The 12436-nt window shown below is 46.9% G+C and overlaps 1 long non-coding RNA gene across 1 annotated transcript; it reads left to right on the forward strand.

Annotated features, from left to right (window-relative positions):
- Positions 1–6650: 6650 nt before the first annotated feature.
- Positions 6651–10050, forward strand: LOC128415146 (uncharacterized). The gene is made up of 3 exons (XR_008330870.1): positions 6651–6735; positions 7441–7520; positions 9571–10050. It is a non-coding gene; the product is annotated as an uncharacterized LOC128415146 (long non-coding RNA).
- Positions 10051–12436: the final 2386 nt, after the last annotated feature.

The following is a 12436-nucleotide window of genomic DNA, read 5'->3' on the forward strand; positions in this document are numbered from 1 at the left end:
CCCCGCAAGAGAAGGGAGTTGGTCCCTCATCCCCATGCCATCCCGACCCAGCCATAGGACCTCTGTCTTTGAAGGATTTAGTTTCAATCGGCTCCCACGAAACCATCCAGCCACAGCTTCCAAGCATCTGGTCAGTGGGTTTGGGGCCGAGTCGGTGTGGCCATCCATCAGCAGATAGAGCTGAGTGTCATCAGCATATTGGTGACAGCCCAGTTTAAAAGCATCGGGGAGAGGATTGCGCTCTGTGGCACTCCACACGCCAAGGAGTGGCACGACGACATCTCCCTCCCTAGCGCCACCCTCTGTCCCCGACCAGAGATAAAAGAGCACAGCCATTTATGGGCTATGTCGGCAAGGCGGTGGTCCAGAAGATCATGGTCGACCATGTCAAAGGCTGCTGACAAATCTAAGAGAATCAGCAGTCCTGACCCGCCTCGATCCAGTTGTCTACGGAGATCATCTGTTAGGGCAACCAGAGCCGTCTCCGTCCCAAAACCAGGACGGAAACCGGACTGAAATGGATCTAATGCCGATGTTTCCTCTAGAAACCTACCAAGCTGTTCAGCAACTGCTCTCTCAATTACCTTACCCAGGTATGGAAGATTTGAAACTGGGCGGTAATTGGATAGGTCTAAGGGATCTGATGAAGTTTTCTTTAAGAGTGGACACACCACTGCTTCCTTCAGTTCCCCTGGGAATGTCCCCGTGTCAAGGGACAAATTGATAATTTCAACCAGGGGGGTCTGCACAACATCTGGACACTCCCTAATCAGCCAAGACGGGCACAGATCAAGGAGGCAGGTGGTGGGCCTACCAACTTGGAGGAATCTATCCACATCGGTAGGGAGTATCCGATCGAAATGGTCCAACACTGGACCTGAAGTCAGTCGAGGGGCCTCCAGTTCAGTAACTGTATCTAAATTGGCAGGGAGATCACGGTGGAGCAACAGGACTTTCTCCGCAAAAAAGCTCGCGAATGCCTCACAGCTGTGGATCGAATTTGTGCTTAAATTTGGTTGTCCTCCTAAGGACGTTATTGACCTAATTATTCTAAAAAGTTGTGCCGAGCGAGAGCTAGCGGATGCAATGGAAGCTGCAAAGTAAGATTTCTTAGCAGCTTTCATAGCCATCTCATAGGCTTTCATAAGCGTCCTATAAGATGTTCTTGAGGCTCCGTCACGAGTCCGTCGCCATACTCGCTCTAGCCGTCTGAGATCCCGCTTCATTTTCCGGAGCTCCTCAGTAAACCAAGGTGCCCGGTTTCGGCGGGGTCGCAGAGGGCGCTTAGGCGCGATCTCATCAATGGCTGCCAAGAGCCGGTTATTCCAGTCCTCAACAAGGTCGTCTAATGAGTCGCCAGGAGGAGCAGGGTTCCGCAAGGCTTGTCGGAATCTATCAGGATCCATCAGTTTTTGCGGACGAGCCCAAATAGGTTCGCTACCCGAGCCGGGGAGGAGCGGGAAGTCAATCTTGGCTTTCAGAGCGTAGTGATCAGACCATGGCACTTCCACAGCGGGGAGCATGATCACATCTATGCCAGCCCCAAAGATCAGATCCAGCGTGTGGCCTGCTTGATGAGTGGGGCCCAAAACAAACTGGGAGAGCCCAAGTGTTGCCATGGAAGTCACTAGGTCCAGAGCCTGTGAGGAGGGAGTGGCATCGGCATGGACGTCTCCCAAAACCAGTAGGTTTGGGAACTCCAAGGCCCAGCCCGCCACCACCTCCAGCAGGTCTGGCAGGGTGGCTGCCGGTGTGCTGGGTGGTCGGTACACCAGCCAGACAGCCAGGCTCTCCTTGGTGCCCCACACGAGACCAACACATTCAATGCCGGAGATCACCGGGGATGGCAGAGCTCTGAAAGAGCAATCCTCCCAGAATAACAACGCTATTCCTCCCCCCAACCCACAGTCCGCGATTGGTGGAGGACAGAGAAACCTAGGGGTGTTATCTCATGTAGGGAGACTACTTCGCCTTCCCGTACCCAGGTCTCCGTCACGCAAGCCAGGTCAATCCCCTGCGAGACAAAAAAGTCACGCATGGTGGCGGTTTTGTTGCCTATGGACCTGGCATTGCACAGCACCAATGATGGAGGTGGGTAATCCTTGCTCTCCCTACCCTCGTCCCTTGGGATGGGGCGTAGATTGGAAGGGGTTCGAGGATCACTGCATCTCGAAACCCTTCGCCGATAGAGATATATAGCCCCACCGCCATTCCTCCCTAGCCCTTCAATTGTGGAAATCCCAGATCCCATACTAGCCTCCCCAATAGATGGGTAACATCCCCTCAATAACAAGTCACCCTTGGACCAGGATTCCTGGGTCAAAATGGTATGGGAAAGAGGTGGAGGTCTGATAGGGTAAGTATCTCTAGAAGATAAAACCCAACCAACCGCACCCCAAGCGGGGGGGACAGTCCCATGGTGTTTCATTAACTGTCAATCCCCCTCTCCCTCCTGGGTTAATTGGAGGATTGTTAATAAAGGGTAGTGATAAAGTGGGATATGAACTCCAAACTCCTCTTCTTCTTCTGATCGGCAAGCCCTAGGCTTGGTGGTTTAACCCACAGCACCACCTGCGTCCCTTAGACAGCGATCTACTTCCACTATAAATAAGCTGGCAGTGATCTACCCATTGGATTGACCAGAGTTGTTGAACTTTGTTGGGGGGAGAGGATGAGCAAAAATTGTTGACTGCAGACACCCCTGCTGTATGGCAAACTCTGGGCCCATACAAGACTTAAATACACTTTGCATCTCCTCCTCACGCAGAACTGCTTGAAATGGCTTTGAATTTCTTCTAATTCTAACACTAATCGAACACATGGATTTTCTTGTTTTCAGAGGGGGGTTTAAATAGCAAATTAGCTTACGAGATAATAAGGCCAAAGTGTGGCTCAGCCAAATGGAAATTAGTTTAGTTGAGGGGGACAGTTAGCAGAATGGGGAAGAATGAAAGTCCGCTTCTCTTCTCTGACCTTCTCCATTGATTTCTCATTCCATGTACATCTCCCAGGGCTATTGCCTGTTGGAAAGTGTTTTGCCTGCGCTTCCAGGGCACGTTTCTTATGAGGTGAGTACATTGCATTAGTACGGCTCAGCTTTTAAACATGGTTTTCCCTTCTGAAATTTCTTTGCCTTTTTGTAAAATGATTTTTAATGCAGCTTTCTTGTATAAACGAGAAATGCATAATAAGAAGCAAAAACAGGCATAAGAAATCTTGTGAACTTAGTCCCAATACTCCCTCTTGATGCTTCCACAAATTACAAATCAAAGCAACCAGGCAACACGAAGACAGGTAAGATGGAGAAACAGCAACCTGGAAGACCAAAGGAGGTAATTTATAAATTTTCGAGCAAAAGGTCAAAAGTGTTTAGGTATAATACCAGTCTGTAATGGACGATGAGGACCTTGGGTGTGTGGGGACAACTGCTCACTGTTGTCACAAAACAGATTCAACAAATGGAAGTTGCCATCTCTGCATTAGGAAATGCGAAAAGATTACAAACAGGTAGCCAGAGAGCTGCTCTTCCAGTAAAGAGTGATTTAAATTTTCCCCATTCCTTATTAAACTTTTGGTCTTCCCGATTTCTGGTTCTTCTGGGAATTTTAGCCATTTCAGCATAATCCATCAATTTATAACTTATCTTAAAGACCATTGTAAACAGCTAAAATCGTTAGTAGAATTGGAATACCACTTGTAGTTTAATGATGAATGTTGGGTGCAATGGAGATATAAAAAGATCTGGATTATTATAAAAGATGCAGGAGGAAATGATTAACAGTCGGACCCACAAATGGGAGGAGGGAAGTCCAAGAGATTCCTTGGAATCTAGTTTTTAATGTTGTGTGTTGGATATGTGGCTGTAAAACTTTGATCTGAAAAACCAAATAAATAAATTTCTAAAAAATAAATAAAGAGTGATTTATATTTCCATTTAAACTATGTCTCTGCAGGAGCTGAACGACTACCTGGTGAACGTAACGGCTCGTGGGCCACCTAAATTCCATGGGGCCTATGGTAGTTTTTATGTGATCCATCCATTAAAGATGGAGGTGTTCAATACCAAGGAAATGGAGGTCGCCGTTTGGACTCTGACCGATGTGAGTTCCAGTCTGGGGAGTCTTCTGGAGGAGAACATTCTTGGTCCATCAGCACCGTCTCCCTCCACTGAATGGACCTTCTCTTGTTTTCTCTCTCTCTTTCATGGCAGGCTTACTGTTTATCAGCTGATATTTTTATTACAGACAACAAGCTGAAGCTCTCATTAACTCTAGACAGGTAACAAACACCCTGATGCCCTATTCAGCGTCATTGCCTCTTGACATACTTGATAGAACTTCTTGCTTACATGTGCAGGATGATAGAAGCAAAAGGTTGCATGCCGGTAGATACTGTTGTTGTTGTTGTTTAATTTATATACCAATTAATTACCAGGATGGCTTCAATGTGATTTACAAGGATAAAAGCAACCAGAAAGCACACATAACTGAAGTACACACTACAACAATTCCATCAAAACAATAAAGCAAGCTAGTCAAAATAGTACAATATACTGCTTAACACCGTCATTTCTAAGCAGTGTGCCGTAAGATTACCTCTTCTGAAATCTCAAATAAAATCAGTTAAGATTGAACATAAAGACAGAAGCCCCAATTAAAATGGGTGCTTTGCTCACGTGAGTCGAGTGGCAGAAGCCAAAGGTTACGAGTAGTTGGAGATGATGGTTTTCATCCATAGATGGGAATAATAATGAAGTAACAATTCAAGGTCTTGAAGGGTTGTTAGAAAAGTAGAGTGCAAGGGGCACAGCACACAGCTCTCTTCTGCAACAGAAGACTCTGGTCAGGCCCGTCAGGGACCTCAGGAGGAAGGGCCAAGGGCCCCCACCGCCTTCCAGGATAGGCCACCCAAGGCACTCGCCTCACCATGCCTAGTGTTATGTACTGAAGTTCTCACCCTGGGCCAGCAGGGGGATACTGTAGATAGTTATGCAAATGAAGGATCGAAAGTGACGTTCAGTGATTGGATAGTTTTAGAAAGTTGTTACAGTAACGTGGTACTGGAGCTCTATATAAGCAGGCTGACTGAGCCCTTCAGTTCAGTTCTGTCCTGGCCTGTGAATAAACAAGAGCTGTTTGAAGAATCGCTGTGTCGTCTGATATGTTCACCCACAACTTAACACCTAGTGGTACGAGCAGCTCTGCCCCATGTCCTGCTCTCCATGGAGGCCATCCCTGTATAGGGGCAACCAGGATATAGGTCACATTTTGCAGGGCACAGTGCAGACTGGTGGGCTCAGATGGGCACTGGAAGATAGTTGTTGCTAAGAGTCCAAGCTCAGATTTTTTTTTCTGGGATCTTCGAATGAAGGGTGGTATACAAATTTAATTGATTAAACAATTAGTTAATTAATTAATTAATTAATAGATATGGATTTTTGACCCTTGATGGGAAGCTTCAGATTCGGGGGGGAATCATGCGCAATGCAGTTGACGGGAACCTTGTGCTAAGCCACTTTTAACAAGGGTTTCCTTTTTCCTCGCAGTGGATTTCTGGACATGGAAGGCGATAACGTAAGCTCTTTCACCTATTCTAATACACTCTGTCGTATAGCAAGATTCATTTCTTTAGCCCTGTTTTGCTTGACCTTCCTCACAGTCCCTCTTCAGAGAATCACGGCAAAGGCCATGATTGTGCTTCAAAGCTTCTAAGTGTCTTGCCCAAAACACTCAGCCAATTCATGGCCAAGCAGGGATTTGAACTCAGGACTTCAGAGACTGACTTGTCTGCTCTTTCCACCCACTGGCCCTGCTTCTGTTCAGTCTAAGGTTTTGTTCATGGGTGATGTCAGGATTTGCAGTGGCTGCCAGTTATGTTCTGGGCCCAGCGCCATGGCTGCTCCTGGCCTAGCTCAAAGGAATTGAAATATACTCGGAGTCAAGTGTGGATTTCATGCACTTTATTCAGCTCATTGTAGTGAGGAATGGAAGTTCCCCCGAAATGTCTGCTTTATATACATTATTTACACAATGGGCCCCACGTGACTGGCTAATTCTGGGATTCCCCTGTAGGCCAATCAGGTTGTGGATTCACTTCTACATGGAGCCGGATTGGGTGGCTCCTGTGGACCAATCAGACTGCTGCATTCTGGACCCTATTGTTCTAGGACCAATCAGACTGCTGCATTCTGAATCCTATTCTTCTAGGACCAATCTGCTGCGTTCTGAATCCTATTGTTCTAGAACCAATCAGTCTGCTGCATTTTGGATCCTATTCAACTCAGTACATAACAGGAATGCTCTCCCTAACTACAGTATATTTACTTATTTGTTAAATTGTGTGTTTATTTGTTAAATTTATATCCCTCCACTCCTCCCAAAGAGCTCAGGGTGGCAAACGCATCTGGGATAAAAACAGGTATGGCTTTGCAGGAGGGGAAGGTGACGCTCTTCCCAAGGCACCACAACTGGTTAATGGGAAGGAGGGAGGTGTCAAAAGGAGTGTCCATCTCTGGAGCAAAGTGCCTTGAGGTGGCTCTTCATGCTGACTCCGTTGAAGCCACATGGTTTATGGTGCTGTTGGACCTGGGCATGAGATGCCTCCCTTTCCATCCTGTTTCCTTGCATTGCTGATCTCATCTCTTCTTCTAGAGGGCCCAGCTCCACGGAGGTGCATACAACGCTGTGGAAATGCTGGAGAAAGTGCTGAACCAAGAGAGTCCTTTTCCAATGTTGGGTAAGAGTTGTGGGGTAACAAGGTGACATTGACTCAGGTACAGTCACAGCCTTGATCACCTTTGAGGTTTCCTTCCAAGCCATCGCTTCAGCCTCAAACCACAAAGCTTGCTTGTTGGGTAGCACCGATGGCTGAACTGAAGCCTTCAGCTGATCTCCACTTAGTTCAGCAAGGCTCTCTGGAGGAACATCCCTTTGTGGCTGTGTAGAAGCCCTAAGGGGCATGGATGGCACTGTGGTCTAAACCAGTGAGCCTAGGGCTTGCTGATCGGAAGGTTGGTGGTTCGAATCCCCGAGACGGGGTGAGCTCCCATTGTTTGGTCCCTGCTCCTGCCCACCTAGCAGTTCAAAAGCACATCAGAGTCAAGTAGATCAATAGGTACCACTCTGGTGGAAAGGTAAACGGCGTTTCCGTGCGCTGCTCTGGTTCGCCAGAAGCGGCTTAGTCATGCTGGCCACATGACCCGGAAGCTGTCTGTAGACAAACGCCAGCTCCCTCGGCCTATAGAGCGAGATGAGCGCTGCAACCCCAGAGTCGTCTGCAACTGGACCTAACGGTCAGGGGTACCTTTACTTTTACCTAGAAGCCCTAATGTCAAGGAGAGAGGAACGTGGTACTCCCCCCCCCCCAAATCTGGCCTAGTGACATGAACCAGAATGCCTTCTGTTGACCCAAATTGGTGCATGTTGTGTTTGTTCTCTCCAGATTACCTGCAGCAGGAGCTCCCCTTGCCTCTGGTTCTAGACATTGGTGAAGTGATGAAGATGGAAGATACGTCCTATGATGTGAGCCTTTGGCATTTAGTCCATGGTTCAGGATGCAGGCTTTGACCGATGCAGCACTGGAGGGTCTTAAGGGGCAGGAATAGCACTGAAGTGCCGCAGGGGACTTTCCGCAAAGTCTCAGAGTACAGTTCCCTGCCACAGTTCAGCAGAGCAGGCGCTCCATGTAGGAAGCTCTGATGGCAAGGCAAACAGGTGGCAAGAGATGAGTTGTTGCGCACATGTGCAGGGGGAACCCGCAGCCAGGCCAACAGCACAATTCAAAGTGTTGGTGTTGACCTTTAAAGCCCTAAACGGCCTCAGCCCAGTATACTTGAAGGAGCGTCTCCACCCCCATCGTTCTGCCCGGATGCCGAGAGCCTTCTGGATGTTCTCTCCCTGAGAGAAGTGAGGTTACAGGGAACCAGGCAGAGGGCCTTCTCGGTAGTGGTGCCCGTCCTGTGGAACACCCTCCCCTGTCAGGGAGATAAACAACTACCTGACATTTAGAAGACATCTGAAGGCCTTCAGGGAAGTTTTTAATGTGTGACATTTTAATGTATTCTTAACCTTTGTTGGACGCTGCCCAGAGTGACTGGGGAAACCCAGCCAGATGGGTGGGGTACAAATAAATTATTATTATTATTATTATTATTATTATTATTATTATTATTATTATTGAGAAGAGGGAGAGGGGGAGATTTAGGGTGCAGGGGTGGTATTCTCCTGAAGCAATGGCCTCTGCAGGGGCAAGGCAAAGGCACCTTGGACAGCTGAGGCTGGAGACCTCCGTAGGAGAAGGGGCCAGGTCCTGTTTCAGCAGCAACCAGGAGTTGCAGTTCTATCAGGCTTGCTAGCTAAACCTTCCCCAGGGACCGCCCGCCCTGCTTCACCATCTGAGGTGAAACAGGAAAGTCAGCACCACCAATGCCCTCCCCCAAAGCCTTGCTAACAGAGGTGTATGGCTGTGGTGGCAGCTTACAGTGAGATCTTGTTAATAATAATAATAATAATAATAATAATAATAATAATAATAATGTATTATTTATACCCCGCCCATCTGGCTGGGTTTCCCCAGCCACTCTGGGTGGCTTCCAACAAAGTATTAAAATACAGTGGTCCGTTAAACATTAAAAGCTTCCCTAACCAGGGCTGCCTTCAGATGTCTTCTAAAAGTCTGGTAGTTGTTTATCTCTTTGACATCTGGTGGGAGGGCGTTCCACAGGGCGGGTGCCACTACCAAGAAGGCCCTCTGCCTGGTTCCCTGTAATTTGACTTCTCGCAATGAGGGAACCGCCGGAAGGCCCTCGGAACTGCACCTCAGTGTCTGGGCAGAACAATGGGCGTGGAGATGCTCCTTCACGTAAACTGGACTGAGATCTTGCTGGAAGCCGTCTCCATGCAACCCTGCTGGCAGCAACCCTGCCCCATGGGACTCTGCTGCCTGAGGCAGCTGCTTCCATCTGCCTCATGGGCAGCCCGGCCCTGAGCTTCACTGAGCTGAGTCACTTCATTTAAAGGAGTCCAGTCTGCTTTAAAGGGCATCAACTCCGGTGGAGTCACAGAGACCGTGGTTCCCCTAGGGCAGGGGACTCTTCTCAGCCAGCAAACCACAAACCCTTGTCTCTAACTTTCTGGGAAGGCGGGTTGCACATACCATTGGTGATGGGTGGGGCCAGAACCAGGAGAAGGTCTAGGCATGGTTGTGATGCTTGACTTTATACGGTCATCTAGTTTGCAGCCATGCAGAAGTCCAGAGGTTTGGACACGCCTTCCCCCTCTACCCAGGCCAGTGTGAGGTACGGCCAGGATTCAAGAGCACCCTTTAGCCCAGAGAAAAGGCCTCAGGAGGGCATGCAGGAGGGCAAGGAAAGGCTGCGGAAGCACCAGGGAAAAGGAGGGGATCTCAGCAGGGTTTTGTGGCTCCAGGAGTCCGGGGGCAGAGGGTGGGAGCCCGCTGGGAAGAGCTCAAAAAGCAGAGTTGGAAGAGAGAAATCTTTGTCATTGGGAGAAAACATCACACTCTAGGAGTCGGACGGGCACATTTTGAACTCTTTCTTTTCCTTCACTATAGGAATTCCTCTTGGTTTCTATAATCACAAAGTAAAGATGTCCTCTGGGGTCCTGCTTGAAAACCAAGAAGCCAGAATCGTCTCTCACCACCTCCGTTCCATCTGGGGCCATTTCCTTCAGTAGCACCAACCAGCAGCAGGAAATGGTGCTGCCTCCAAGTTTGGAAAGCCTAGGATCTCTATAGCAAAGGCCTCGCTTAGGATTTAAATTGCTTAAAAGTTCTGTGTTGAGGCAAGAGGCAATGGGCAGTGCAAGGTGGGAGCCACACACAGGGTCCTGAATGCTCCTCTTGGTGAAGCAGCACCCATCGATTTGACTGGAGCTCCCTTGAAAGTGCTTTCAAGTGGTTAGTGTCCAGTGGGGAGAAAGTCGTATTTCCCATAGCATCAATCCCTCTTGATGGATGAAATGAGCATGGAGGTCTCCAAATCTCCTTCGATACTCCAACCAGGTGTATCTTAGCAGGTGTTTGCCCAGTGTAATAAGAATTTATTTTATTTTATTTTTTTTAAATAATTTTTATTCATTTTCCAAACAAGTTTTATACAGTCAACAAATTATTTTACACTCATGCTTCAATTTTTGACTTCCCTCAGTTTCTCTGTCAATCTTTCGAAAAATTTCTATTTATTGACGCATTTCTAAACATGATATTGCCTTTCCCCACTCCTTTTCCTCTTACTCTCTTTTTTGCAGTATTTCTTACTATTTCACAGAGTCTCTTCAAAACCAACAAGCGTTGTCTGTGTATCACATATATTTTTCAGATATTCTGTAAATTTTCCCCAGTCCTCGATAAACTTTTGGTCTTTCTGGTATCAAATCTTCCCAGTCAATTTGTCCAATTCTGCATATTCAGTCAATTTCCTTCTCCATTCTTCCACTGTTGGAATTTCTTCCTGTTTCCATCTTTGGGCCAGAAGTAACCTTGCGGCAGTCACTGCATATTGAAACAGTTTACAGTCTCTCTTATTGATTTCATTTCCTACCATTCCTAATAGAAAGGCTTCTAGTTTTTTAACGAACGTATATTTCAACATCTTTTTCAATTCATTGTATATCATTTCCCAGAAGTCTTTCACCTTTTTACACTCCCACCACATATGATAGAAAGTACCTTCTTTTTCTTTACATTTCCAACACTTATTGCATGTTTTATACATTTTGGCCAGTTTAACTGGCGTTATATACCATCTGTAAAACATTTTCATTACATTTTCTTTCAACGCAGTACATGCCGTAACAGTGTAATAAGAATTTAAGGTCTCAAATATATAAATTAAATGTTCATCAATTTACAAGGCAAACACATACATAGGTATGTAAACCCTGTGTCTGAAATAGTACAGGAGAGCAATCCTGAAACCATTTTGACTCTCCCAAATTGACCTCAAATGTTTCTCTGCAAGGAGGAAGGAAATGGGAAAGCCTCTCCATTGTCTTTTGCTTACCTGTCTTAAGGGCATCTTTGTGTATGAACAGGGTGGGCCTGTGACCTGGATTCAGGAATTAAAGTACCGTATTTTTTGCACCATAACACTCACTTTTTTCCTCCTAGAAAGTAAGGGAAAATGTCTGTGCGTGTTATGGAGCGAATGCCTACGGGTGGCGGGGGGGATCTGCTGCAGTCGTGAGCAGAGGATCCATGGTTCCCCTTCCTTCCCTCCTCCGTGGCTCACTTTGAAACAGCAAAGCGGGAGAAGAGCTGCGGAGTGGGGAGGAGAGAGGGACAGAGAGCCTGCTTCTTTAAAGGAGCAAAGCAGGAGGGGAGAGGAGCCTTCTCCCCTTATACCCCTCTTCTTCATTATTAGCAGCATCCTTCTCCACACACCCCACGCGTGTTCCTTGTCCCTTGAGTGCTTTTCCTTCCTTCCCCACTTAAAACGTGGTTACAAAGCACGGATCCACATGGATCCTCAGGATTTTTGCATTGGGCTACTCCAAACTGACTGTCAGATCACATGTCTGTGGCCACAGCATGAACCACAAAAATCATATATCCACTGTTTCGTTTAGAATATTTTTTTTCTTGTTTTCCTCCTCTAAAAACTACGTGCGTGTTATGGTCTGGTGCGTGTTATAGAGCGAAAAATACGGTATTTACCATCACAAAAGAACGGCCAGGCTGCCCATGTAAAGCAGTCAGTGACCACTGTCAGGTATCCTGGCAGACAGGAATTCTGTTGTAGACCACCTCCTTCTGTGATGTATGTATGATGTTTTGGGGGATGGTCTTGAGCTATAGGGTGGGCAAGTATAGGGGCTTGCCCACCATTGTTCTGGGTTCCTCCTCCCTCCTGCGTGTGGTGAGTGAGGACCCTGTTGCAACAGCTTAATAAAGATCAGGCTTACTAGCTGCTTTGCTTCTCAATATTCTCTGGTTGGCCTCTGTTATTTTCTCCTGCCGATAGGGAACCTACTTAAGGACTCTATATGGGCTCTTGGATACCCCAATAAGGGAAAAGGAGCAGGCTTTGTTTACAACACCAGCAAAATATATTGTCTACTGCTACTGCTATTGTCTCACCTCTCTTTCATCTTCTTCTTCTTCTTCTTCTTCTTCTTCTTCTTCTTCTTCTTCTTCTTCTTCTGTGATTATGGACACAGCAACAATTAACAATAATCTGTTACCACAAACATCAGCTTTGCTACTACATGAAGGTTTACATCAAGGCAGCCCTCTGCATTAATGAACACTTTGCTTCTTCTGCATTTGTATGGTTATATTTTCCTATTATTTCGCAAATTAGTATTCTGGTAGATACCGTATTTTTTGCTCCATAACACTCACTTTTTTTCTCCTAGAAAGTAAGGGGAAATGTCTGTGCATGTTATGGAGCGAATGCCTACGGATGGCGGGGGGATCT

This window comes from Podarcis raffonei, chromosome 6, assembly GCF_027172205.1.
Source record: "Podarcis raffonei isolate rPodRaf1 chromosome 6, rPodRaf1.pri, whole genome shotgun sequence".
Classification (NCBI taxonomy): Eukaryota; Metazoa; Chordata; class Lepidosauria; order Squamata; family Lacertidae; genus Podarcis; species Podarcis raffonei.